The following is a 25309-nucleotide window of genomic DNA, read 5'->3' as shown; positions in this document are numbered from 1 at the left end:
ATACTACCGCAAAGGACGGACGCTGGGCGGTGACTCCAATCATTTGATAGCTACATCACAAATCTACACTGAAATTAAACTGGTTTCGGAAATTCCCGGTTATATTCTCTCGGCCCTTAACTACAACTTCGCCTGCCACCTGCACTCTATTTTCTTTTTCTCCTTTTGTACCTCGCTCCTTTCCCAATGTACGGAGACGTGCTTCTACCGACGTTCGGTTCTCCTTTTTTTAATGAATTCATTCACTCATTTATTTAATACTAAATTGCTGCAGAAGATAGCGTCTCTTCATCTCCATAGTGATCCTCTCTCTCACCTGGAATCTGCCATCGCAAAACAGTGCTGCTGCATTGCATATGGCTGGACGTCGCATACACATTTTTCTAGTAATGTCCAGCAGCGCGCATGCAATTTTCGGTGGGTGACGAGACAGTATAGAGCACCTTCTCTGCCGCTTCCACACGCAGCGCTCTGCTCCGTGAGCAACTATATTATACCCGCTTAGAAGGCAGACAACTATCGGAGAAAAATATCCTGCGAACTTGGTCGACGCATTATTCGATTCACAAGGCCACAAAAGACCAACAGTGCTTCTTAAAAGTGCCTGCACTGTGTTTACTGCAGGGTTCACTCTCGCTACCTCTTCATTCTTTTCCCTTATCTCTCTGTTTATATTTTAATACGTAACATTACGAATCTTACAGTCGAAAACAAATGTAAACGTATGAAGTTTGGCAAGCTGGTCACGTGGGAGAGGTAGAGGGGAGAGGAGATGGAACCGCTTAGAAAAGTGTATATATACATATATAAAAGCATGGTGGGTATGCTCCAGACCCCCCCGTCGGTTGCACTTCTCTCTTAGACGAGACAGGACGTGTGCCGATTGACGTACCGAACAACAATACAATTCAGTAAACGTGGCATAAATCATGGATCCGGGAGCTCACAGAGGTGCGACGCAATGCTTACCTCATTTCTCTAGTATCTACCACTAAATTATTATTAATTTTTTTCCCTCCACATATGTACGGTAGCCAATCGGGCACGTCCATGGTTAAATTCCTTGCCTTTCGCACTTCCATTATCTGCCCTTCTCTTTATATGTTGCACATTTGTTTTTGTTTTTTTTTTTGTCGGTGACCTGCCTCATCTCTTACAGGACGAAGTACAAAATGAAAGAAACCTAGCTGTGCTAGTCGAGGGCAGAATTCCTGATGCGTCGATATAAAATTTCATCAGCAGCAGCAGCAGCCTGGTTACGCCCACTGCTGCAGGGCAGAGGCCCCTCCCGTACTTCTCCCACTGCGTTTCATATCCAAGCCTAAACGACAGGCGAGGTGAGTTACGTTAGCTCGTGAGTTTGGACTAACAACGCCACTCACGCAGAACTTTTGTTTTTTGCGTGGTTGTGCACCGGAGTGAAAGGCAGGAGGGTAACACGCCTTCCCGAAATTAAAAATTAGGAATGACCCTTTGTTCGAAGGTTGGACGTACGTCAAGGACCTACAATACGAAACACCTTGAAGTGGGTATCAGCTTACAAAGGGGGAACTCAGATGAAACGTTTTCACGTGGCTTTTAATTATCCTAAGGATATTTTTGTTAAAATTTTCTTCCTTGCCATTAGGCGAAAGCAGACTAATAAGCATTTCAACTTTCTTTATTCTTGAGACCTTCTGTGAGTGTCCAGGTTGCTGTCATTTACAACTTCTTAGATTAAAAAGTCAGTCGTGAATAATAAATTATTTGTATAAATGCAACAAAAATCCTAGTCCATTTCTCAGTATTCACTCAATGAAGATGTAGCACGTCTACACTATGAAGTTGTAGGGATGTGAAGAACAAGGCTGTTACCAAAGAGAGAGTCACGAATATAACTCGTTATAAGGCGAGCTTGCACTGGAAAAGAAAATAAGAATCAAAGCACAACAATGGCGCGCAAAATAGTGCATCCTCTGAATCTGATCTACGAATCAAGGCATCGGTTCATCAGATTGCAATGGTCGTGCGCAATCGCGGGCGCTGAATTGAGAACGTGTGCGACGCCAGTTTTCGCATCACGCGCGCAATCTGTTTAGATAACTCTCTTTCGCTAATGAACCCGAGACGACGTTCTGGATACTTTAAATACATGCAGGCGCGTCTTGAGCTAAGCGACAACCTTGGAGCAGTGGTGAGACGCTAAAGGAAGCGCATCCGTAAAAAAGATAATAATGTACTGTTGCTTCAAATAGTAGCTGAAATATAATGCGCGTGGTGAAAGGGGCCTCCAAGACTGCACAGCGGTGCAGACATACCAATACATTCCAGAGCTAAACACTTTCAGATTACTGGTAGTTATTAAAATACTATTTCGCGTGTCAATGAAGCCCTGTAGTCCAGGAGCCAGTTCCATCACGGGCACTGTGTCAGAGCTCATATTTCACGTTACTTTACATATGTCAGCAATAACTGCCACAAAATCACGGTATTTACTTCTTTAGGTCTTAACATATTAGAAAGCCAAAATATATGCCGCCGACACTCATCCTAATGTATTAGTACTTTTCATTTAACGTACATGTCGGCGCTGCTCCATCTGTTGCAAAGTACTGAAGAATATACAAAATGCTTTCCCCCAGGCGTTAAGGGCCCCGTGTCTCGGAAGATCTCGTGTCGGCGTCAGCGGCGTTGTCAATGAGCAAACAGTTTCGTACATACTTCGCCATATGTATGTGCCATGCCTTGCTAGATCGACAGCGCATACCTTTTATGTTAAATCTTCTCAAACCGAGAAAACGGGCTATGTTCTCTGACTAAAAACTGGCATATAGTGCACGCAGTCATTTCTCTGACGCGGTTGCCATGAACAGCTGACATGCGAAATCGTGAAACTTCACCATCATATCCAACAAGAAGGTCACGAGGTTGTCTTTCAATGGGTACCTGGCCATTGTGGAATCAGTGGCAATGATTCCGCCGATAACGCCTCTCACCCATCACTTCAAGAAGAGCAAAGCGTTCCAATTCTGCTTTCGAGGACAGAAGCCGCAAGGCAGCTTCGACACCTGGCACGCAGTCTCTCACTCCTCGAGTGAAACTCCCCAAACTTAAGAATTACACGACTGAATCGATTAAACCCCTCGCTGTAACTCCGACCTCCATTCGAACTTCTCTGTCACCTTTAGTGAGGAGTTGCCTTCACAAAGGCATACTCTTCATTAAATGGAGTGACCGACAGTGCAGCATACGAGGTCTGCGGCACCGAAGAAAATATCGACCACCTGCTGTGCTACTGTCCACGATATGCTTCAGAAAGACAAGAACTTGCTAACGCTCTCCAAAAACTGAACAATCAGCCGCTTTCCGTGCAGGTGCTGCTGGAGCACCGCCCCCATCGCTCATCGGCCCACAAAGCGGTGAAGGCGCTTTTGTGCTTCTTGAGGATGACAGGCTTGTGTTAACGTCTGTGACTATTAGTGCAATTATTATTAGACCGCACGCATCAGCAAACCCACCGCTAATGTTCTTTCCTTCCCTCCTCTCGCCCGCTGGCATCATTATTTTCCCCTTTCCGATTCCCCGGGTGTAGGGTAGCCAAGCGCACATTACTCTTGTTAACCTCCCTGCCTTCTGCTTCTCTTTTCCTTCCTTTCTTCTAAAGCTGAAATATTAAAAGTGTGAAACAACGTTAGAAACCTGAAAATTATGGAATTTTCCTGGCGTGGCTGTGTACTAGCTCCGCAATCGGCGCACGCAAGAGGCAAATACAAACCTCACGTCACAGCGCCTGGAAGCGGTCCGTGAGCCAATCTTCGTCTCTTAAGTACACAGCACCAACACTTTCCTCATTATGGAGGCACAAATACTACAATGGAATGTTAGCGGACACATTCATAACTTGGACAATATTAGAGAACTCCTACACAAACATAATCCAAAGTTGCCGTGTGTACAAGAGACATCTGAAACCTACGAACACTAATTTTCTTCGAAATTACACCACCTTCCGAGAAGACTGTGACGAGGCTAACGCCTCCGGCGGTGTAGCAATAGTAGCCGACAAGTGTGCAGCTTGCCGACATGTCATCCTTCAGACGCCCCTTGGGGCAGTGTCAATTCGGGCCATTCTTTTAAACAAATTGTCACTGTATGTTCCATTTATATACCCCCGAACCATCATCTCCAAAAAGCAGACTTCTGTGCCATCACTGATCAGCTTCCCGAGCCTCAGATACTCGTGGGAGATTTTAACGCTCACATCACGATGTGGGGAGACTCACGATGCGACGCGAGAGGTCGACTCATTGAAAACTTTCTTTTAATGTCCGGTGCGTGCCTACTGAATAAAAAGTAGCCAACCTACCATGATATTCAGCATAATTCATTCTCGTCAAGAGACCTGTAGATCGGCTCCGCTTATGCCTTCCCCGATTTAGAAGAGTGCGTAGTTCAAGATCCATTCGGAAATCACCGCTTCCCAGTCACGCTAAGCTTAGAAACCCAGCATGACTCCCCTCCGCATGTCCGTCGCTGGAAACTCACCGAAGCTGATTGGAAATGTTTTAAGGAATCCGCACACGTATCACGAGATTTTATGAGTAATTTTAGTATAGATCATGTCGTATCATATTTTACCCCTTTTATCATTGACACAACATACAAGTTCATCCCTCAAGCAAAAGGTCGTTCACATTGAAGACGAGTCCCCAGGTGGAACGAAAATTGCAGACAAACTCGAAAACAGCAATACAAAGCATGGTCCATTCTGCGCCGATACCCAACTGCAGAAAACCTTGTCCAATTCAAGCAGTCGCAGGGTAGACGCACGCGACGACAGCTAGGAGAGCAAGCTGGGAGACGTTTCTTTCGGGAATCAACTCGTATACCCAGGAAACAAAAGTGTGGAATGCGCTCAGAAGGCTAAAGGGGAGGCACTACATCCGCTGCCCTTGGTAAATAACCAAGCAAGCAGGTTGGAAGACCAGGCTCTTGGAACACATTTCACTATGTATCTAGCTCCGCGCACTATACATAGACATTCCTTAAACATAGAGAAATATAATAACGCAAGAGACTGAACCGCAAATGCATAGGCAACAATTTACATAACCGTCCTATAACAATGCGGAGCTTAGAGCAGCACTGAACGCTTGCAAAAACCCTGCGCAGGGAGCAGACAGGATAATGTATGACATGATCAAGAACATGCACACGGAAACACAAATTACATTGCTCGCACTTTTAGAGCGCAGCTCTTTGGCGTCCGTTCCTGGGTTTCGCGTCGTCGTCGTCGTCGGCCTCGTAACCAGCTCCGCCCCCCTTTCATCCCCCCAGCGCTAGCAGCGACCGACTGATACCGCTGGATGCCGCTGACGCCGCTAGAGAGTCAAGATAACGTGACTGCATAGAACACCGTCGCCGCCATGCAGAAAGAGGAGGAAAGGGTCCCCCCCCCCTGTTCTTGTGTGGCGGATAGGGTGCTCTTCAGTTGCCGACGCGCCGGTTATTCGTTGTCCCTGAAACCAACTCCGCAGCTGGGGTTGACTCACTATCGGCGTCAGCGGCATCAGTCAGTCGCTGCTATCTCTTCCCTCCTCCCTTTATCGTGTTGTCCGCTTGCTGCGCGCGCTTCTGCCCCCATCGTTTGCCGCTGGGTGTACACGCCGCCCCCCTCCCCCCTCTTCCTGCGAGTCTCCGGTTGTCAAAGCGCCGGCTCGAACTTAATTCCTTTCTTCGCTCCTCCTCCAATGCAACCCCTGTGCGGTGGCAATCAGAGAGCCAGATCGGTGGCGGCGGATCTGTATATGTGCACCGCCCGAGCCGAAATTGCCGCTGCCGTTCGCCCTGTGCGGTGGCAATCAGAGAGCCAGATCGGTGGCGGCTTGACATAAAGACAAACAGCAATTTCCTAACACTTATGCGGGAGAACATCCCGTTCCTCTCGCTCGTAACGCGTCCCACGGCTGTGACAACCTCGCGAGGCACTTGTATAGATCTCGTCTTTGAGAATCAAGCATTGGTGTACCAAGTCGAACATATATCAGTCTATTTCTCCGACCACAAAGCTTCCTTCATGACTGTCAAGAACTGTTAGTGGAGTCTTTGTTAAAGGAATACGTGTGAAAAATAAAAAAAATTCTGTGATAGCGCATACATGTGTTGCTCGATTTCTTTGCCTCAATCTATCGAAAAGGTGAAACAGCTTATTTGCTGCGCTCAAACTGCGCATTAGGAAGTAACGTAATCGTCGGTAATTTTTTTAATAACATTTGGGCAGCCGGACATCTTCCAGTGGCATGGAAAGAAGCTATCGTTGTCGCAGTATTTAAACCGGGTACATCGATGATATACAGATTGGATTTAAATCGTGCGCACGTTTAGTTTGGGCTGAACAAAGTCTCATCATGGGCAAATCAGAACGGCTTCAAGCCGAACCCGCAGAAAAGCTCCTGTCTTTTCTTTACAAGGAAGAGGGGCTTCGTAAGCTCAATATCTGCGTCAATGGTAATGTCAATGTTAATGGTAAGCTCAATGGTCTGCGCTTACCTTTGGACACGCAGCAAAAATTTCTTGATGTCATACCTGACTTTAAACTGACATTCATTCGACATCTAAAGTATCTGAAAGCCAAATGTACGAAAACAATGAACATTATTAAAATTCTGGCACACACCACATCTGCCGCAAGGGGGCCAACTCAGCGGACTTGTTCCACATGAGCTCCCGCTTCAAAGCGTACTTCCTGCGGACTGCAACCCGGAAGCGCCAGAACGTCTGCATTATTCGACGCAGCTCGAAAAGCGGCATTCAGAGAGACCATCCGCAGCGCTGTGAGTTTCTTTTTCACATATTTACACGCTTTGACAGCAGCAAGGCGGCGGCCGCCAAGCTAAGCCTACGGACGATTGCCAAGCTTTGCTCCCCGAGGCCACGCGCCTCGCGCCTCGGCCACGAGCCTCCTGCCCGTGCCCGAGCTTTGAGACCGAGCTCTTCGCTTCGTGAACCATCTGCCCGCCGCGTACTGGCCCTTTGAAGGCTGGGTACGCTTCATACTCAAGATGGAGTATCAAGTGGCGGGGGAGGATATCTCCCCGGAAGAGGTTACCCAAGATCAAGGCTGGCAGTCTGCGGGGGCCAGAAGAGTTGGCGCCAAAACACGCACGGCTGACACTAATGCGCTATCGCCCCAGCCGGGAGCGCGACGTGGCAAATCAGGCGGTGCTGCGCTAAAATCCAGAGTGATACGGGCGGGACGAATGCCCTCACTTCCTCGAGATGATATCAAGATTGTGATCAGGCCGCGAGGTGGACTCAATATCTCCAAGATTGGCGTTGTTACGGTGGCTGACGCAATACTCGCCGCCGCTGGCATTAGTCAGGAAGATCTATGCCAAGATACTCTATGCCCGAATCTACAGCAAAATATTATGGTTGCTAGTACCCCCAAGCGCGAGAATGCGAACCGCTACGTCCGGATGAAGCAGATGCTCATCTCGGGCAAGGTATATGAGCTCAGTGCCTACGAGACGGCCCCGCACTCCACGTGCAAGGGAGTGATCCGCAACATCCCTCTTCAAGACGGCCCTGACATCATCGATGCCAAGATTGTCAACACCAATAATCCACTCGCCTTAGCAGCGAAGAGAATAGCTCAAACCGGCACAGTCATCGTCGCGTTCGACGGGCATCGTGTACCGAACTTTGTCAGGTATGGACCGTTACTCATGCAGTGCTCACTATACCGCAAGCAACTCGACGTGTGCTATACGTGCGGCCGCCTCGGTCATCGCGCCGACGTGTGTCCCAATCCAGCTGACGCTATTTGCCGTGGCTGTGGTGCCCCTAGTCCCGATGAGCAGCATCAGTGCACCCCCACGTGTAAGCTCTGTGGTGGCCAGCATCTCACGGCTAATAAGGACTGTGCTCAAAGATTCAAGATCCCATACATCGTGCGTCGTCGTCGCAGTGAGCGCGCCAAGATGGCCGGTGCCGTGTCACCGTCCCCTCATCAGCGCTCGGACACTGCGGAACTCGTCCAGGCTTCGTCCACTCCGGGTGCTCAGCGCAGAGGACGCTCCCGTTCCAGGGGCCGCTCGAGAGTCCGTTCCGTATCCAGGGGCCACTCCGCCTCCAGGGCACGTTCCGGCTCCCGCCGTGGGTCCAGAGGACGGGCCTGTTCCCGGGGACGCTCCGGTTCTCGGCCTCGCTCCAGCTCCAGGCCGGGGCGCGACACGTCGAGGCGCACCAGGTCCCGCTCCCGCACGCCCACCGCTCTTAGAAGCAAGTTCACGCTCTCCTGGGCCGACAAGGTTCGAGGGGGACGTGAGGGTCCAAGAGGTGACGACCCGCCTCGCGATTCGCACCACGCACACGAGCTCGAAGAGTTGCGACGAGTTAACGAGCAGTTGAGGAAAGAAAACGCGCAGGTTAGACAAGAAATGTGCAGGCTAGCTGCGGAGATGGCAGAGATTAGGAAACTCGCGCTTTCACCCTCCTCGCCGCAACCCCCTTTGTCCCCGGTCGCCATGGATACATCCGAGACATCCCACGCGGCGCGCGCGCCCAAGCGTCGAGCGGTAGAGAACAGAGAGGAAGACGAGACTACAAAATTGCTCTCAGAACTCAAGAATGCTTTCGCCAGCATGCAGGCTAGCTTAGCAAAGGTCCAGGAAGCTATATCGCACCCAAAAATGGGCTTAGGTGCACTCAGTGAACGGATAAGCAAATTAGAGGAGGTCGATGCCAGGAGAGAACCCAGCCCCGCTCCTTCGCAAGTCGCAGCACGACGTCATGTACTAGCACCACCGACGGAGGGCGTGATTCTCAGGGCCGTTCAAGCCTCCTCTCAGCCTAGCCATGGATAGTCCGGACGAGAACTTTAGTATTTGGCAATGGAACTGCGGAGGGTTTCCCAACAAGAAGCCGCTTCTGCAGCAATATTTAAGAACTCTCACGGTTAAGCCCCAAATCATCGCTATTCAGGAAGTTGCAACTAGTACTCCTATCAAACTCGCAGCTTATCTGGTAGTATCCTCACATTCAGGGGGTAGGGGAGTTGCTACGCTTGTCAGCAAAAGGTACAATTGCCTCTCTCGCGACCTCGGCCCAGTTGGTGATGGCATCGAGTACGTCATGACTGAAATCCTCATGAACCCACCCAGAAAGTGCCTCAGAAGAAACAGCCTTTATATCCTCAACGTATACTGCAGCCCCAGCTACCGCAGGGCGAGGGCGAACTCTCTCCTCAAGAGGGCCGTCAGCCTGGCCGGTGGGCACCCCCTTGTCATCGTCGGGGATTTCAACGCTCCACATAGGGTGTGGGGGTACACCCATGACACGCCCAAGGGACGCGAACTGTGGCAGACTGCGATGGAACCGGACTTGACCCTTATCACCGATAAGGACTTCCCCACTAGGAGAGGCAACTCCGCATGCCGGGACACTACCCCAGACCTCTCTTTTGTCAAGAACGTAGGGGAGGTCAAGTGGGTCAACACGGCTCTAGACCTCGGAAGTGACCACTACGTCATCGAAGTCTCCCTCCCGATAGCCCGCTATAAGACGAGGAAATTCAAGCTGATCGACTGGGACGTTTTCGGCAAGATCAGAGCCGAGCGCGCGCCGATGGCGGAGACAGATTTTGAAGGTTGGTGCAAAGGGATCAGGGATGACGCCGCGGCGGCAACCAAGGAGGTCGTCACTGAGCTCGACGTTGACAAGATGGATAGCAGATTGGCGCACCTGCTGGAAGCCAAGCAAGCCCTCCTCACGAGATGGAAGGGGCAGAAGCATAACAGGCGGCTCCGCAAGAAGGTTTCGGGAGTTAACAGGCAGATCGAACACCACTGCAAGAACCTGTGTAAGCAACAATGGGATGAGCTCTGCGAATCCGTCGAGGGTCAGCTCAGATCAGGCAAGAGCTGGGGTCTGCTCAAACACCTTCTCGATGAGGGCAGCACCAGATCCAGCCAGAGACGATCCCTCGCGCGAGCCATCCACCTCGCTACGGACTCTACCCTGGACGTGTCGATTGTCGACAGGCTCGTAGACAAGTACCTGCCGGTCGCGGATAGCTCTACCCCTACCCAGTTCCCGGACTACGCGGGGTGTGCGGTGCCGGAGTTGGACCAGGACTTTACCGCGGCCGAGATCCGAGATGTCCTCTTCTCACTCAACGTCAAATCTGCCCCTGGTCCAGATGGCGTCACTAACAGGATGCTGAGGAATCTCGATGATGAGTCGATCGACTTCCTCACTGAAAGAATTAATGAAGTCTGGCGCAGTGGACAGGTCCCCACACAGTGGAAGGCGGCCTGCACGGTATTCATCCCCAAACCCGGTAAAGCACCAGGAATAGAGAATCTAAGACCAATTTCCCTGACGTCCTGCGTTGGTAAGGTTGCAGAGCATGCCCTGCTCAACCGGCTCAAGGTGCACATCGAGGCCAATGACATGTACACCCACAATATGATTGGTTTCAGAGCCGGCCTCTCGACACAGGACGCCACGAAGCTGATAAAGCATCAGATCATCGACCGGAGCACGGGAGATACCGGAGCCATCCTTGGACTAGACCTGCAGAAGGCATTCGACAATATTTCACACGAGTTCATTCTCCAGTCTATTGCCGGCCTCGGGCTCGGGAAGAGGGTCTACGACTTCGTCCGATCCTTCCTTAGCCAGAGAACTGCCAAGCTCAAGATCGAAGGATACCTTTCGCAAGAGATCACCCTCGGTTCACGCGGCACGCCTCAGGGCTCAGTCATCTCGCCAACATTATTTAACATCGCAATGGTCGGGCTTTCTAAGGAGCTCGCGAAGATTCAAGGAATCAACCATACTATCTACGCAGATGACATCACCATCTGGTGCGTCGGCGGGAGCGACGGCCAAGTTGAAGCCGCCATGCAGAGCGCCATCGATGCGACCGAGCGCTTCCTCCGCCCCACTGGGCTCAGATGTTCTCCATCAAAATCTGAGCTACTTCTCTACAAGAAAAGACCCAGAGGTGGCGGCCATCGTGATTGGAAACCGGCGTCCGAAAGCGAAATACGGCTTTTCACTGGTGACGGGTCTCCGGTGCCTAGAGTGGACTCACTCCGAATATTGGGGATGTATATCGAGTCTAACGGTTCCAATGGAACCGCACTCAGAAAGATCACCGCCAAGACGGAGAGTGCTCTCGGCCTCATTCGGAGGATCGCCAACAGGCACCGGGGAATCAAGGAAGAAAATCTCATCCGCATTATACATGCTTTTGTTCTCTGCCACCTTTCATACTCGGCGGCCATGCATAATTGGCATGTGGCTGAGAGGAACAAGCTCAATTCACTTATCAGAAAGGTTTTTAAGCTTGCTCTCGGCTTGCCTGCAAGCACCCAAACCGAAAACCTGTTGAAGCTCGGAGTCCACAACACGCTCGAAGAGATTATCGAGGCACAAGAGCACTCACAGCTGCTCAGGCTATCCGGCACCCCGACGGGCCGCAAGATACTCGACGAGATGGGCCTCAATCCTGTCGACCAGTACCCTGACGCCATGCGGATTCCCAGCGGCATCAGGTCTCAACTGCACATCGCGCCCCTGCCCCGCAATATGCACCCCGCAAACAACATCGGCAGACGTCGGGCCAGGGGTAGAGCTCTACTCGAGCATGTCCGCAATAACCACATTGAGGCAAGCTTCGTGGGTGCCGCGGCATATGTCCAACAAGAGGCATTCGCCGTCTCCATCGTAGACTCCAATTCAAGGTTCACTTGCTGCGCTACGGTACGCACTTCAAGGCCCGTGGTAGCCGAACAGGTTGCAATCGCGCTGGCTGTGCTCGATGATCGCAGAGAGGCAATATATAGTGATTCCAAGGCAGCCATTAAGGCCTACCAAACCGGCATGGTCTCCCCCCAGGCCCTCCGCATTCTCCAAAGCGCCAAAAGTATCTCTCCGCATTCTTTATTTTGGTTTCCCGCTCACTTGGGGTCGATTGAGGGTTCTCCCTCTAACCCTAACGAGGGCGCACACGAGGCCGCGCGAGGACTCACTGACCGCGCCGCCTCAGCAGTCCCTCAGCCCCGCGGGGAACCCTTGCTTACGTTTAATGAGATCACTACGCACTACTATCTGTCAAGACGGGTCTTCCCCCTCCCGCACCCCGCCTTATGTAGGGCGCGGGCGGTTACCCTTCGACTTTTACAAGCCCGTGCGCACCCTAACCTCGCGGTTTTTCATGCCATATACCCCGAAAGATATTCCAGTGCGGACTGCCCTGCCTGTGGACTAAGGGCAACATTGGACCATGTGTTGTGGGAGTGTGAAGCCATCGGCTCCTCCTTCAGCGAGGATAGGTGGGCTGCGCTCTTGGGCAGCCCCGAACTGAACGACCAAACCCTGGCCGTCCAGAGTGCCCGCGATCGGGCCGTCAAGCTCGGCTTGGCGGTCCCTACGTGGGATTAGCCGGGTGGCGCGGGATCTCCCCTGCGTCTTCTCTGGACCAAAATAAAGTTACTTCACTCACTCACACACCACATGGGGCAGCGGCAGGGGCTGCTTAATTAACCTATACAGGAGCCTCATACGGTCACGTCTGGACTAGACTATGGTTCCGTGGCGTATCAAACTGCCGGACAAAGTGCATTAAAGATTTCGCATCCCGTTTACCATTTAGGTATTCGTCTGGCCACAGGCACCTTCAGAAGAATTCCTATAGACAGTTTATACGTAGAAAAATTGGAGGACGCTTAAGCTTCGCCTTCAAGAGTCGAATGCGATAGCGTCCCCGTCGACCCGCCAAGGGGTGTAAGACAATGCGATACGGCGCAGCGATCACTTACCAGGTGCCCCGCATCGGACTTTGCACCCACCAATCACGCGGTGAGCTCCGAGCAATGCAGCGTTCGGCGTGGCAACGAAACGTGCGCCTGAGCAAGCGGAACGAACCAAAGAACTCGGTGTCTCGGAGGGAGAAACGATCTACGCGAGGCAAACGTCGTGATCGGCACGGACAGCCGTGCCGCGATGCGCCTCGCACCGATCCCCGCACCGGCTGGAAGTTGGAAGAGGAGAGAGCGAGAAAACTTATTAAACGCAAGGGTATTGGGGCATCCTCGCACCGGTCCCCGCACGGCCCGAAGGGGAGAAGCGGGCGAGTGGCGCGCCACCTGTCGGGGCAGCGCCGTACATTGCGAGGAAGGGGTCTTCTGTGTTTGCAGCAAGAGGGCTCTGCGTGTGCAACAAGCGCAGAACTGTAACGGAAACGTACTTCGCTACGCGCTTAACTGCGACTTCTGTAATTTACATGCTCATAATTACCGATATACACCGCAGTACAACTTTCTACGGCACGATTCTAAGGCAACACCTCATTCACTAGAGGCGCTTTTGTCGCGCTTTGAGCTATCGAACTCATGGCTGAGTGGCAGCGTGTCCGTCTCACACTCCGGAGACCCTGGTTCGATTCCCACCCAGCCCATCTTGCAAGTTGTTTTTATTTATGAATTGCCTTTCGGGATTTTCGCTCACGCCAACGCCGCCGACGCCGACGACACCGGCTTTTCTGCGACACGAGCTCCTTAACACTGTCGCGTTAATAGAATAAATGGTCATCCCGCCTGCAAAGAACATGTATGAGCTTCACATAAGCTCTTCATATGAGCTCCTCAAAGTGCAATCTAATCATGAGCACCCCTGTCATAAAACCGTTAATCACTTGACGCCTGCCACACTAATTCAAGACCAACCTTAATGAGAAAACCTTTCTCACTACACGTAAGGAAGGTGAGCGAGCAAATGAACGTCCCACTATATGTGCATCCACTGTGAATCCAACAAGGCAGTTGCCGCCATGGCTGTGGCAACTGATAAAATACGACACGTCCTTTGTCGAAGTTTCAAAGTATGCTCCAGAGATGTACATTTGTATGCACTTCCTGGAAATTCAGTCGAAGTACTCCTGTCCAGAATTTTATACCGACGCATCAAAGTCACTTAATGGCGTATCCTACGCGGCAGCCGGGTCATCCTTCTCGGATTGCAATATTCTGCATGCAGAAATGAGCATCTTTACGGCAGAAGCTTACGCATTACCATCGGCTGTAAAACATATAAAGACATTAAAACTACAAAAAGCTGTCATACTTGCTGACTGTCTAAGCGTATTAAGAGCTTTAGTGTCTTTACGGAAACATAATCAGTAGTCAATGACCTTTACTCATGTCTGTGTACTATGTACGCATCTCAACAACATATCGTAGTATGTTGGGTGCCAAGCCACAGAAGCATAGTGAGCAATATGCTTGCAGACGAACTTGCTGCATCAATAACAACGAGAGCCTGTAACACCACCATAGCTATTCCTCCCACAGACTTGCAGCCTTTCTTGCGAAGAACACTGAGAAACATTTTGCAATTCATTTGGGACTGCGGAATCTCTAATAAATTTCATTTAATTAAGCCGTACGTACGAAATTAGCCTTCGGTAACAAAGGCACGACAAACTGATGTCATGTCCTGTCGACTGAGAATAGGACACGCATACGGTATTCATTCTTACCTGCTGACTGGTAGTAAACCTCCCCTCTTTGGTGTATGCGGTGAGAGACTGACCATCATCTACGTCTTGTTGGAGTGTCGGGAAGCAAAAGCTAAACGAAAATAGCACTTTTCTCGATGCCGCATCCCCCTTCATCCGGTAATGTTTCTTGGAGCACAACCAATTTTTTATAATAAATTAGTTTTAAATTTTTTACAAGATGTCAATTTATTCCGCTTTATAAGCCCACAATATTCGTAGTATATCCTCTGACGAGAGGCTAATGCTGCGATAGTAGCTACCTGTATGGCACATGTCACTGGGCCTTTGTGCTTAAGGTCCTTCGTGAGGCAGTACTACTACCTGTAGCAACATATCTCTTCATAGTCGTCGCTTCTCCATAGCTAATGTCATGTATCATTGTGTAGTTTTCTTAAGAATATATTTACGCACTTTCAAACGAATATTTTTAGGCCTCTATACAGCCATATTTCCGTTCGTGTTGTCCACTTCTCTTGTGTCCTGTCTGCACGCCCCACCTTTTTTTTTTTTTTGCATAATGAAGCCATATTTGATCCACAACTCGATGATCATTATTCATTTACCAATGGCATTCTATCATAGCCTTGGCGCTCTTTGGCCACTTCTGGCCCTTGCGCCGGTAAACTCCTATCATCATCAACAACAACATTTATGTTCACGGTTCAGGTATGTGCACAGGATCCCCAGTTGCTCCAATCACAAGTAATTTTTTTTTTAAAGCAAGATCGATATAGGGCCCAAACGTTATCTTTCAGAACTAGTAACTAAGGTGTTTAGATATGTGGCCAATTTTCTGATAAGTAATTCAACTTATCCAACCCGGGATGTTGTAAACATTTTAAAAGAATTTCAAGGAAAGCTGCATGAAATTAATTTTTTCTTTCGAACTGCCCTAAGATAACTTACAATTCCTTGATATAAGATTGGTCTTTCAACCGCTTCACGTCTGCTGGTACTACCAACCGAGGTCTATTAAACCTATCCTTAACTACCGCACGGACCATTCTAAAATCGTAAAAGGAGATATCATAAAAAAACAGTATAGGTTCTACATTGAAAAAGTCATGTCAACGTATGATGAAAATAACAGAGGTTTCACAACCAGATCGACAAGCAGGCTATCATTAGAATGTAATTCAATCAGTTGGTACTAATACTTTGAAAGAGCTAAAAACCAAAGAAGACAATCAGGGAACCCATGAAGATCGTCGTAAAAAGAATAAGATACCTATCTTTCCGTACCTGCATAGAACATCGCACGAATTAAAGCACATAGGCACTAAGTACAAGGTTGAAGTTCTTTTTCAGCCAAAAAGAAGCTTCCCTACAATTTGTTCCCGTATTCGCGAGAACCATCGCAATGCAACCTTAACCACACCACAAGATTTCTAGAATGTGTGCTAGGCGCATTGTATTTGATCCCGTATAGCTGCGGCAAGGTACACGTAAGTCAGTCTGGGCGCTGCGTCAACGTGCGACTAAGAGAACACCTGGCGACTTTCAAATCATCCGGAGCGGCACACCTAACAGCCCACTGTAGAGACTACGGCTATTGTCCCGTTGTGAAAGAAACTGAGATTATCTTCAAGGGCAACAACCAACTAACCAGTGAAATGACAATAGTTTACCACATAGCGAAAAGAGGTGGTGGTGGTGATCAACTTTACTGAAAAGGAGGAGAGGGAAGGGGAGACGTGGCTCAGGGATCAAGCTCAAGTCGGGCAGTCCGGTCAGTCTCGCTGCTGACCGGGGGATGAGAAAACGGGGGCGAGGTGCATTCCCACATTATGTGTGTGAGTGTCCCTGTTTCTGAACAGAGCGTATACATACGAGTAGGTCGCTTCCCTTGCCACCCGTTATTTTGTTAATGTACTTTGCAAGCGGGTACGTGTTTGTGTGGAGTCGCCTAAACGCGACCGCTTGCGTTTTATCGAGTTGATTGGCCGGTGGTGGAAGCGTGCGACGCCTCAAGGGATGACTATGGCAATTTCGAGATACGTCTCGCAGGGCGCCTCGTGTCTCTCCTCCTTGTTCACGCCGTCCGCGGACGAGTCTCGCGACGCGACAAGGAATTTAAGTAACAAAGTTAGACCATCTTTAATATTGGAGCGTCGAACAGCACGTTCTCGCACGACGCTCTCATCCGAAGGACACAATCATCTGACGTTCTATCCTTTCTCGTCCTATTTCTCTAGACTCCATTTCACGTGCCAGTTAGTTCGTCCTTTTCAAAGCGCGCCACTTGACACGCTGCATTCGCCAGCCCATTCTCCCCTAGAGTCTGCGGGGCGAAGAGGAGTCAACGTGGAAACCACGAGGGACGTAGATTTTCAGATGGCTAGCATGGGCGGGTAAAACACGGTTTCGTCTTTTGCCGCTAAGCTCGGGAATAGCCGTCATACGGAAGGTAACAGGGCCTGGGGCCTTCACTACACGAGATGGACAAGCGAACCGGGGCATAAACTTCTGGCAACGTTGCGGTGCACGCTGGACGCGCCGAACCAGTACTAGGTCTTCTGACTGAAACGAAGGGGAGGTGCTTTGCTGGGAAGATGAATGCAGTTTTTCCTGTTGGTGCGCTATGGCCAGCCGAGCTCTGGAGCGAGTCTTTCGAAGAAGTTCGGAGGCACTGGCGCCATGTGGACGGTGGTGCGGCGTTGCGTCACAACCAAAGAAACTTTCTTCCGAAAGCTTCGGCGTCCTTCCATAGATGAGCTTAAATGGCGATTCCCGCTCTTCGTAGGCGTGCTGCTACTCGGGCGTGCGCACGACGATAGAAGTGAAATTCAAAATGGAAAACGGCAGCTTGAATTTGTGGTTTCATTCATACACACGCGGCGGTAGAACCAGCGCCAAGTAGACAGGCCACGCATGACGGTGCCGCCACCGCGGGAGATCGGAAGGAAACGAGGTGCGCATGAGCGTAGAACCAGAGTGTATTAAAATACACTAGCAGGGGGAAAGTCTACAGTGTACTAGAATTCTTCTAGTACACTGTAGGAAAGTCGAAGGCAAGGAAAGCTTCGCTTTACAATGGATGGATGTTGTGAGCATCGCCTTTGGAACGGGGCGGTTGGTTGCGCCAGCAAGCTCTTGCTGTTATTATACCTATAATGTCCTACCTAGGTTAAAAAAGAAGAAAAATATATCAACTCCCACAACCAAATTCCATACTTCTTCTTCTTCATCCTTCTTATATCTCGCTTTATAGGTGCGTGTTCTAAGGCATCCCGATCTCGCATAGAAAAGTAATGAGCTTCCCTTTGAGTTATCACAAATTGTTTCTTTCCTGATTTCGTTTTTCCTCGTAAGTAGTTACTCATGGCAGGTTTATTTTCCATTGCCGCCACCCATAAGATTATTTCAGCCTATCTGGCTTTCCACTTGACGTACTTTGTTGCTGTGTTGCCCACCCTACAGGCCGCATACTTGCTGGTAAGCTTTCTAGTTATTTTCCTCCACTGTGAATCAATGTTTTTAAATCAATGTTTTTAGAAGTCCTCAGCTAGCAGCTCTATATGAAGGGCAGCTGGGCGCGTGCCCAGAATGGGACGACGGGAGCAAAACCTGCCAGCGCCAGCAAACTCGGAGGCAATGCGCTGCGTATCGCAGTCTAGGGCGGCCGCCATGAGGTGCCGCAACGACCCCTCTCGCCGCCGAGACAGTCAACTTCTGGGCGGGGCTTTGCCCCCTTGGCTTCCTCCCTGTGTAGAAAAGAGGGCGAGGGCCGCGTGGCGGCGCAACAATTCCACTTACACTAGAAGGATTCGAAAACAGTTCACCGACAATTACGATACTCCCTAAGGCGAAATTTGAATGCAGTTCTATAGGTGCTTTCATTTCGCGATATACTCGCTGGCGCAGACAATCTGCCTCGTGCGGCACGTTGCGAACGGAGCGAAATGCGTCTCGACTGCCTCGCTAATCGGGAGATCGCGAGAAACAGCGCGTAGGTGACGCCTGGGTGCGATTCGCAGCAGCAGCCGCAAACAGACTTCCACTAATGCAGCACTTTGTTTTCAGGTAGAGTATCGTTGTACCCGCTCGCCGCGTGCCCTCTTTGAACGGACGAGCGCGCTACTCTGGCGACCTCTCGTAACATCGTTTCCGCAGAGCCCGTCTTGCGCGACACTACGCTTTTTTTCTCACGTTCTCGCCATACCGTCCTCCTCCGCTTTCCTCCTCGCGCTCTCTGCACGCTCTCGCCGCATTTCATTCTCCGCGTTCGTTGTTTCCTTTGCTCTGCTCGTTCGCTTGGTTACGCCGAGGGACGACGAGGAACCGGCGCCTAGAAGATGAGCTCTAAAAGAAACGCTGCTGCCATTGCCACACGAGTGCGGCTTCTACGAGCAGAGAGGGCCTTTCCAGCATGCCTGTCGAGCCCCAGATGACTTACAACTCGCGAGCGTATTCAGTCACTTTAGCAGCGGCTGCGCGTGGCGCCGCTGAGCACGGCCCAATCTTCATCTGCGCTGGGTGCACGCGCCTGTGCGCGCCGAGTTCTCGCCGCTTGGTTCGCGTTGAAGCGAGCACCACGAAGGATAATTCGCTCTCTGCTGCTGCCGCGCTTCCTCGCTCCAGCGTTCTTACAGCGAGTGTCCGCGGTCATTGAGTGAGATGTGTTCATGTTTTCTTGTGTGCGCGCGACACCATGCTTCTTAATTTAGTTTGTAAGCGAGTGTTTACAATTTTATACGGCCGATAAAATACTATCCTGACTTCGTATAGCGGTCCAATAATTTGCTATGGCAATCCATATGCTTCGCCTTTCGAACGAAACTGGCATTTTTTTGTTTAAAGTCTTGACAGGCGCGCGGACACCGTTCGCAGTCCCTGAGATTAAACGGCGGGAAGTGTTCCTGACGCACGACTGGTGTTACTCGGCGTCAGCCACACCAAGTCGCAAGCATGGGTTGCTTCAATGTGATATGCAAATAAAGAACGAAGAGCGAGGAACGCTGACCCTGATTTAATTCAAAAACGGAAAGCTTCGACAGCTGGGAATGTATTTCTAGCGCCCCTCTATGCCGTATACGCTGCTGCACCGTTTGTTCAAAGCCTGATGAACTTCAAAAGCGCTTGCACCTCCTTCTGAAGCTGTGGCGAAAGCTTCGTGCAGTCCACACAGTCGCCGCCTAAAATATTCGCTAAAACAGGGGGTGTCATGCACATCCATAGTAAACACAGAGGCAGCTCAAGCAAGCTATGGACGCGTCACCACGCGATCAAATATGGTGGCGCCCATGGGATCGCTGTGAGTAGGGTCTCTAGTGTTTGCTGGTATTTGCCATCAATTCGTAATTGTCCGCAGTCCATAATCGCCCTCGAGCAACATTCTGGCTCCCGTACGTTCCAAAATGGTGCTATTCCCACTAGAGTTGTGCACGGACTCGGGCCGGCCCGAAAGCCTGGACCCGGCCCGGCCCGTGGGCCGGGCCATTTGGAGATTCTCTTACTCGGGCTTGGGCCGGGCCCGGCTTTCTATGTCTCGGACGGACCGGTCGGGCTCCCCGATCTCGACTGCGTACCTTATGCGAAAGCATGCTTGTCGTCTCGCATGTAGGTACAGCAGGAAGTGAAATGTATTTATTCATCAAAAATGGAATCTACAAGGACAGGAGAAAAGTACAAACGCTAACAAAAGACAAACGAAAGCTAGCGGAGGCTCGGAATGCGTTTTCGGCTCTACCAAGTACCGACGCTTTGGAAAAGCCGCCGCTTGCAGGCGCCTCCCAATAAAAAGGCTGAGAAGGGAAGCGTTTGGGAAGCGAAGATAAGTCTGTGTACGGGGCACGCGGGGTCGCCTTTGCCACAAATACAAATTAGCCAAGCAGCGGCGTATAGGGGGCTTTTCCAATGGGCAGTGGTATTGCTTGAAGCCTGGTCGTTGACCGAAGTCGACAAGAAGCACACGTCGTCACTGCCCTTGCTAGAAAGGTCATAGTTTTCTGTCAGCAGCACCTTAGAAACGGGTGAACTTTTTCAACTCGCCGCTGTCGGCACCCAAAAAAGGGGACGATCGCGTGTTTTCTGGCATTCTCAGGACGAGGCTTCACAAAGCTCCGAAGACGCGCGCCCGGAAGCGCTTGCCTTATCTCTTGTTCGTCTTCCCGGTGTAAAAGTCGGAGGACTTGGCGGTCGTAGCTGTAGAGAGGAACGTGACTCTTCGTCGGGACTTAGGAGAGCAGGATTTATTTACATGTTATTTACAGTTGAACATGAGACACATCGACAGTCTAGTGTGACTCCCGAATGGAGCCCGCAAGACGAGCATACAACAGCTTACGAGCACACAGCTCACGAGTACATTTCAAGCACGACAACGAGCACACACCAGCAGCCGACAATCGCTGCTTATATGCGCTCTACTCGACGTCATAGTTCGACGTCATTGAAGATGACCCGCCCTTTTGGAGGAGGATGAGGGCTCAGATACAGGTGCCGCGCACACACACAGGTGTAATGGTCCGGAGCCGACGTCAGAGGGGCTTCGCAGAACTCTGAGCCGTCCCGGGTGGCACACTGTCTCGTATCTCGAAAAGCTCATGGGGAGGTTCCGCCAATTACCTCCCCTCGAGAACTCCCCTGAGCTGACCCCGCGCCACGTGGCTGCCGGTTATCCGCAGTTCTCTGAAGTGCGCCCCGTCTCGGTTGGATTGGAACACGTGCAGCGTGCTGAAATAGCTGCAGGCCGATCCTAACTGCTCCTCCATGTCCCGGAAAATCTCGCCTGGCCAGTGCTGGTAACCGCTGGGCAGGAAGAGAATGCCTAGCGAGCAAGATGATGGCTTTGCTCTCTGCAGCCCCTGCGCACTTGGAATGCATTCAACCATTCTCACAACAACTGGCACAGAAGAGTCGACCCGGCAACACAATACCGCTCAGCGTTCAAACGCCCGGAATTAGCCGTTAACCTGCCAGGCTTCCTATAAAAATTTCAATGCAAGCCACTCCACTGGGAGCCCCAAATTTTGCCCCAAAATTTTGTGCCGCCAAAGCGAGCGTTCACGTTCCTCTTGAGTTCGACCAAACCCGACCGTCGGCTGCACAAGAGTAAAGGTTTACGCAGAATCAAACTGAAGGATCTTAACTACCAATGCCCGAACATAACTTAAGCAGCCTAGCTTCACGAACAGTCTGTTCTTACCCTATCACAGTGGCGTACTTATCTCATGTACGGTTGCCACTGAACCGTCTGGCCAACTCCACAGGTACGTAATCACAATTGCGCTAGCTTTGTGGTCTCTATTCAGAACGCGTACTTGCGTCGTACGCAAGCATTTCAACACGCTTACTCACAGTTATTCCTTTAGTCCATACAAGACACGTTCCTTAAACGAACAACCAAATTTGCGTAACTTATGCAATACAGAGGAACCTTAAAAAATATGTCTTCTAATAACTAGCTCTACGCACGCGTACTAGAGAAGTCAGAATACGGCTGCCCTTAACACACACGAGCAACCCAGTCAAAAATCTGCGTCCTTCCGTCCGCACAGGACGCGCGCTAATGGACCTAAGAATTCTTCTCAGTGCAAATCACGCACTTACTGGAAATCTACGCGCTTAACCTTAGAAAATAAAAAAACACATATAAAAAAAGAAAGTTAACTAAAACACACGCGCGTTACCATAGGCCTCTCAACGATAACCTTGTCCTTCAGGTTACTCACTCACAAAAAATAAGAAAGCCTATCTACTTATTAATGAACACCTCGCGATACATGTTTACAAAAAAAAAACGCGTCTTTCAAATCTCGAGCTTCTCAAACAAAACATAAACAGAGCTCATACCTTACATATTGAAAGAAATCCGTCTCAAATCGCGAAAATTTTCAAATGTTCAAAAAAATAAAACAAAACCACACTTGTCACTTCTACGGAAGCTCTTGGCCTCCCGTTCCAAATGCTTACGTCTGACTCATACTTTGAGCCGTACCCGAGGTGGTCGCGGTCCGAAAGCTACTCTGGCTACCGAGGAACAACAAAAGGACTCACTATCAGCTCCCCCGAGACGTTACAGTACCCTGCCAATTTGCGTCCTGGCGCCCCGCTTTCATCACGACCTCGATTGACCGCGTCGCTACTCCCCACCTGGTCTCGCCTTGCCACCTTGCGCTTCTTTGTACTACACGCTGAGCTTCGAAAAGAACGACGGAACGACGAGGAATTCAACTGCCCCGTGCCCTTTGTCCGCGTCCGTGCAGAACATGCTTCTCGGTCTCCTTTTGGCCTGTAGCTCGAACGTTTATGATGCGTCAACATCGTCAACGACGACCGCACCTTTCTTTTCCTTGCGCCCTGGCTTTTTGCGTCTTTCGCCGTCTTTGGCTGCGCTACATTAGCCACCGCATTCCGATCTTTAGCGCGCTTCTTTCTGCGGCGCTTTTTCTTGAAATTCCCTCTCATGTCGCCTTCTCGCGCCTCGTGCTGGCCGGTACACAACTCGTCGGCCCGGATCGGTCTCTTACCCGCACAATCTGAATGATTCCTAACTAAATCATCGCTCTCGTGGCTACTTAGACTGGCGGAGAGCCGCACCGATCCCTGAACCATGCAGTGGTGTTCCCTTGAGCTACGGAGCGCGCCATCCTGCGAACTACTCTCAACTGCATCGTCCAGCTCGCACATTACTTCTGCACGCAGATCTGGCTCGACATGGGTGCTCGCATCTGTCGGGTCAGCAGTACTCTCTACTTCGCTAGCAACCTCGCTAACATTACAAGCGACGCACACTCGCGGTAACTGTGCCAATTCATTCGCAGCTGGCCTAGCTGCCTCTACAGTGCTCTGTTGGCACAGCACCTCGTCGCTCTCACTACGGCCTTTAACGGCCTCTGCTGCCACTAAGGCTTTGTTAGCTGCTAGCCCTTCGAGTTTGCTTGTCAACGCGCTGCTAGTCTCGCAGGTACTGCTACTTCTCTGGGCTTTCGACTGAAATCTACTATTTACTTCCTACCACTTTCGCTGCGTCCAGCCTACAGATTTTTCAAGCCGCTGTTGACTTTGCTCGGTTAACTGCTCAAAACCTTCAATCTCTTTGTTCAATGTATCAATGTACTGACTCGTTACTTCTGTTAGGCCTTCTTCCTGCGAAACCCTTTTCAGTTCCTGCCTAGCTTTTTCCTGTTCTTGCTTAAATTCTTCCTGTTCTTGCCTAATTGCTTCCTGTTCCCGTTTTTTGCTTTGAATTCGGTTACCCATTTGTCCGATGAATTTCAAATCATTGTTACTTTCTAGAATGGTTTTACGAATCTCTGATTCCTTCAAGTACTCCTCTACGCCTACCTCGATCTTTTCACACAACCACAACAGGTCAGCTCTCGTCAAACACACTAGGACCATGGTCGCTACTTTAAGCTTTGGCTCTGCTGTCACACAATACTTGCTGCGATACCCACGCAAATCAAAATACAAGTAAAAGATCCCCAGCGAATCAAATCCAAAAACACGGAGAAATTGAAGCCTGGTAAATCTTACAGCCAAAACCAAACGCTTACCCACTGAAGCAGCACCATATCACCAGTCCTTCCCCGCCGCATCCAGTCAGTTGTAAGAGGTGGTCAATCCCAAGCCGCCTCCAACTTGATCAGGATACCGGTCGGTCACCATGTGCCAACGTCCGTCAGCTGCCGTTGCTGTCTCCGAGTCGTAGACCGATTTACGAGCCGTAGGCCGATCTCACCGCTGCCAACCAGATGTAGGGATTGGAGCGGTCGTAGTTGTAGGGAGGACCTTGACTCTTCGTCGGGACTTAGGAGAGCAGGATTTATTTACATGTTATTTACAGTTGAACATGAGATACATCGACAGTCTAGCGTGACTCCCAAATGGAGCCCGCAAGACGAGCATACAACAGCTTACGAGCACACAGCTCACGAGTACATTTCAAGCACGACAACGAGCACACACCAGCAGCCGACAATCGCTGCTTATATGCGCTCTACTCGACGTCATAGTTCGACGTCATTGAAGATGACCCGCCCTTTTGGAGGAGGATGAGGGCTCAGATACAGGTGCCGCGCACACACACAGGTGTAATGGTCCGGAGCCGACGTCAGAGGGGCTTCGCAGAACTCTGAGCCGTCCCGGGTGGCACACTGTCTCGTATCTCGAAAAGCTCATGGGGAGGTTCCGCCAATTACCTCCCCTCGAGAACTCCCCTGAGCTGACCCCGCGCCACGTGGCTGCCGGTTATCCGCAGTTCTCTGAAGTGCGCCCCGTCTCGGTTGGATTGGAACACGTGCAGCGGGCTGAAATAGCTGCAGGCCGATCCTTACACCGGTCGGAGCAAGTAGCTAGTTGCACGGCCGGGCGCGAGGAGCGGAAAGCGCATTATGCCGGATTCATAATGCAGGAGCGCCGCACTCGCCTTAACCCTTCATCAATGGGCAACTTGTTGTTTTTGCACAATAGCTTAGAATAACAATTCTGTGCGCGCGCTGCATCTGTATATATTCACGATATTGTCATATGGAATGCAAGAGTTCAACATTCTAAGGTCATCGAAATAAACTGATTTTCCTGATATTGTTTCTTTTTGTGTCGGCGGCGCCTTATTGCAGGTCGGGCCGGGCCTTAACCCGGCCTAAGGCCGAGTCGGGCCGGGCAAACTCAGGCTTCTTTAGCGTCCGGCCGGACCAGGCCGCCTGTGGTAGTGTAGGGCCTGGGCCGGGCGCGGGCTCACAATTGCGGCCCGTGCACAGCTCTAATTCCCACTAATTGTAACCAGTGAAATTGAGTTTGAGTTTATTCAACCAA

Source organism: Dermacentor variabilis, chromosome 4 (genome assembly GCF_050947875.1).
Source record: "Dermacentor variabilis isolate Ectoservices chromosome 4, ASM5094787v1, whole genome shotgun sequence".
Classification (NCBI taxonomy): Eukaryota; Metazoa; Arthropoda; class Arachnida; order Ixodida; family Ixodidae; genus Dermacentor; species Dermacentor variabilis.
Note: the sequence above shows the minus strand (reverse complement) of the source record.